Source organism: Scyliorhinus canicula, chromosome 10 (genome assembly GCF_902713615.1).
Source record: "Scyliorhinus canicula chromosome 10, sScyCan1.1, whole genome shotgun sequence".
NCBI classification, from domain to species: Eukaryota; Metazoa; Chordata; class Chondrichthyes; order Carcharhiniformes; family Scyliorhinidae; genus Scyliorhinus; species Scyliorhinus canicula.
In genome coordinates this window covers 27,787,127-27,791,667 of record NC_052155.1, presented here as the reverse complement: position 1 = coordinate 27,791,667, position 4,541 = coordinate 27,787,127, and the positions used below count along the sequence as shown (strand labels likewise).

General features: G+C 49.0%; 1 long non-coding RNA gene across 1 annotated transcript; it reads right to left on the bottom strand.

Moving 5' to 3' along the window:
• Positions 1–634: 634 nt before the first annotated feature.
• Positions 635–2,258, bottom strand: LOC119972292. The gene is made up of 2 exons (XR_005462027.1): positions 2,130–2,258; positions 635–1,080 (listed from the first exon to the last, which is right to left on the bottom strand). It is a non-coding gene; the product is annotated as an uncharacterized LOC119972292 (long non-coding RNA).
• Positions 2,259–4,541: the final 2,283 nt, after the last annotated feature.

Here is a 4,541-nt window from a genome sequence, read left to right as displayed (position 1 = left end):
CCACGAGAACAAACCCCCATAACGAACCCGTAGCCCCTCCCCTCCCGGGTTGATGCTGAAGTTTTTTTTAATGAATCTTTTATTGGGCTTTTGGCTGTGTCCCCCCCCCCCCCCCCCCCCCCCCCCCCCCCCCCCCCGTGGTTCGCACCTCCATCCTCAGATTTAGCCGTCGTCGTCGTCCCCCTCTCCCAGTCCATCTCTCCCCTCCATGCCCCGGTTACCTTCCCCCGATTCCCGACCATTTTCCCCTGATTTCCCTGCTTTTATCTTCCTTGAAGGATGAAAACAAGCACTATTTTGGTGCAGTGCTGGAATGGTGAGGAGTTGGTTAGATACATGTTGAAGAGTACCGAGCCTCTGTCTTGCTCTTGTGGTCATTGTGTCAATATGGCTGGCCCAGTTAAGCCAGGATGGTGGTGCCACTGAGGGGCATGGGTGGAGATGATTGCTGATAGTCATCATATCACACATTACATGGCACGGATGTTACCAGGTGTTATGACACCCTGGGCGAGTGCGTGGTCAGTTCCAGCCCCAGAGTCCCAACATAAATTAAGCAATCAATAATTTGTGTATTTCCTTGAGATCTTTGACCTTTGACTGCTCCAATAATTACAGGCACCAGATTTGTGAGTAAAACATTTAAAAGGCTGTTTATTATAATAAAAAAGATAAACATGTAATGGAAATAATAGAACAACACCGTCCCATCCTCTACCCTGACAAACACAAGACAGACACAGGGTGGGGAGGGGGGATAGGAAAGGTTCAATATAACAGGGATTAAATTGGGGATGAGAGATGGATCTTTGCTGCTGAGGTTGTTGACTTTGTAGTTGATGATCTTTCAAGGACGCAAAGTGTTGCAATGCTGGTTTGGTTTGGATCTTTCGATGTTTGTCTTCCATTAAAATATGCAGGTTGTAAAACTCTCTCTGGGGAGTCATTTTCAGTTGTACAAGCCTCCACCAGACTGGCTATAAGGTAATATTAGAATTCCCTACTTGAGAATTTAAGAGAAGATTGTCCGTCCATTCAACTTATCGACGCTTCTCTGCCGTTTCTGAAGATCAAGATTAACTGTAGAGAAGAGAAAATAAAAGGCCCCTTTAATAATAATCTTTATTGTCACAAGTAGGCTTACATTAACACTGCAATGAAGTTACTGTGAAAAGCACCTAATCGCCACATTCCGACATCTGTTCGGGTACACAGGGAGAATGAAGAAAGTCCAAATTACCTAACAGCACGTCTTTCGGGACTTGTGGAAGAAAACCGGAGCACCATAGGGAGAACGTGCAGACTCCACACAGACAGTGACCCAAGCCAGGAATCGAACCTGGGGCCCTGGGGCTGTGAAGCAACAGTGCTAACCTCTGTACTACTGTGCCGCCCATACCTCCAGACCTCTAGATATCTCAGGGGAGAGTTATCAACACTGTGCCTTCCCCAGCCTTCCAAACAGAGGTTGCTTTTACAGACGTGCCTGGAGAGACTGTTCACAGCCTTTAGATGAGAAGTTACTTTCACAGGCTTCAGCCTTTTAAATCATCATTCAGAGAGTTGAGACATCTGCTTTACCTTCCAGTGGAACATCCATTGGCTAACTGGAAGCCTTTTAAATCACCAGAGAGAGTAGAGAGAGAGACTCAACCTTCTGTGTGCTGCCTTTCAGGTCTAAACAGAAACTGAAAGCCAAAAATTGAACCACCCTTTCTGTTCCAGAATTTTCTGAAGGCTGTACCAATCCCAATCGAGAATAGAAGATGTCCTGGAATTTAAGGGAAGGGATTGGCTGCTAGCCAAGTCCAACAACATGACATCATGAGCTGTGCCACAGAGCACTCTGCATGGGGGGGTCATTCCAAATATCAGCTTGCAGCAGGGCGGGGGGGGGGGAAGTGGTTTAATTCAAAACCAAAAATCAGTGGTTTTAAATTCAGCCAGCAGTACAGGCTGTAAAAAAGGATTAGACAAGGAGTTACAAGGGGATGCATGCATAGGTCATTTGTCAGGGTAGATTTTGTTCAGGTTTTGCTGTAGGCTGGCATATGCTGCTACATTGCTGGAGGAGTTGTGAATGGAACTGAACATTGGTAAGCGCATCACTGCACGGCCCCAATACTCACAGAATAATAGAGGGAAGGTAATTGATGAAGTTACTGAAAATGGTGAGACCAAGCGTGACAGCTTTAAGAACTCTCCACAGTGATATCCTTTGATAAAAACTGGAAATGCTGAAAAAAGCTCAGGAGGTCTGGCAGCATCTGTGGAGAGAGAAACAGAGTTAACAGGCGGAACTCTCCCATTGTGTGACTAAATGTGGTCGCGTGCGGCTCAGACAGCCCCTTTCCCGCTGGCCGAACTTGCGGGTTCCTGTGCCAGATTCCGCACTTGGAACCTCATTAATTATGCAGCGATGTGTTCCTGTCCAAGTCACATGGTGGGCCAGCAGCTGATTCATCTGCCTGACCTCATCTGGCAGGTTCGAAGGTTTGGCGCCATATTTAAATGCCAGGCCAGCACACCCGTATCACTCTCTCCAGCCCACCTGTTTTCACCAGGCCTTGCAGGCTGTCAGCAACTCAGGAGGGAAAAGGCTGGAAGCCGCAAAAAAAAGTTAGTTAGAGTCAACAACCGTCCTCCTGAAACCATCACCAGCAAGGTGCCCAAGTCCCTCTTGCACCTCTACCCATTGCATCGGGAGTCTTCAATCTTACCCTTCTAGTAAATGATGTGATATCCCTTTCACACCCTTGTTGCAGCCTTGTTGGGGCCCAGCTTCCTTCCTCTCAGTCTTCACTCTGCCCTCCATTCTTCATCTACTCTATCCACCTCCTTGCCCCTCTGTCTGTCAGTGTCAGCCTCCCCCCCCCCCCCCCCACTTGTCTTTATCAGGCCATCCTCATCCCCCAGCCTCATCTCGCACTCCACTGCCAGCTGAAAATTGGACCTTTGTCCTGGTAGCTCCATCAGTCCCACAGCACAGTGCTGTCCAGATAGATTCTAGTGTGTGGCGCCAGGGGGAAGGATACCCCTGTCCTCAGCCAACCCCAGGCGCAGTACTGATCTGACACAGGAGGGTCCATGCGTCCAGCAGCAGGGTGCTGTCCGTGAACACCAGCTCAACATGGCGATGGAGGGCAGCAACCATCCTGACCTGACGGAGAAGTGGTCAGAGCATCAGGCGCAGCGCAGGACTTTGGCGGAGTTGCACTCATCCTAAAATCTCTTGTGAGCTGAGGACCGCCTGTGCACACTGCTAATTAACAATCGGGTTTTAGACAGACGTAATTTCATGTTGGCATGACACAAAATGGACAGGCCTGATAGGGTGCCAGTGGACAGCTGTTTTAATAAGCACTGAGATAGAAATGAATCCAAAAGGCGTCAATGACATTAGCCAGCTACTGGCCCAGTTATTGTCACCTACTGGCCCAGTTATCTAAAAACTCTAAACGCTTCTGAATCTGATTACGTTGGTACTCATTATTCATTTCCCCTCCCTTTTGTTTTATTAATGTCTGTTGTGAACTAAGAAGTTTTGTTCACTGTTGTTTAATACAAATTGCATTGTTACATTAGTTGCCGCAGATAAAATTCCAGGGACATCGCTGGTCTGGATTTCATACAGCAGGAACCATGGTGGCATGGCCCACGTGCTTGTGGAAGAGATTCCCGAGGCTGGGAAAAGCACCCACGAATAAGTTGGAGGGTGAAAGGGGCTGAGGTGGGATTTGTGGCCTGAGGCAGAGGTGCAGCAATTGAGCCCATCAATGAGCCAATTGGCACCCAATTTACCGAAAGCCAACGGAATTTAATCGTATCTCAGGGATAAAATGGAGGTCGCACAGGGTCTCCCCTGCCCTCAGAAGACTGCTTGACAGTCAGTCAGCTTTATAAGCAGCCCCCTGGCAGGGGAAGGACCCAGCATTGGGCAGGCCAAGATTTTGGCCACAGACAATCACCGCCCCTACCCCTGCATCCCCTTCCTCCCCAGCTGCCCCAACCCGCTTTCACTCAGTCAGTCTGGGGTCCCTTCATGATCCTGGGCCTTGGCTGGGTCCGATGCCTCCAGCAGCCACCACAGGCACTGATAACAATGATGAGCTGCCCGTCCCTGATTGGCACGATCTCCGCCACCGGGGTCCTCAGTTGTGGGTAAGGCAAGACAGCGGCTAATTCTGTGCCTGAAGAGGTCGGCCATTTAAGGCAGAGTTGATTTATTTTTCCCTTTGGGAGGGCTGTGCTTCAAAAGAGGGGGCAGAAGTAGAATTTTTGAATGCTTTAAGGCAGAGCTAGATAGATCCTTGCTAAGCAAGGGGTTTGGCACTTGATTCGGTCGGTTGCCCCCCCCCCCCAAAAATTGATGGGTATTTCCCCCAACTCTTCTCCCGTCAGCCCGACAATATTCCGGCAACCAGGTAGTGTGTAGACTCGCCAGCTGCATGGACCTTTTTATACAAGTGCATAGGAGCAGCCACCTTGAATTTGGGCATAATATCTGAAATAACTCATGAAAAATACAGTGCAGCCTTTTG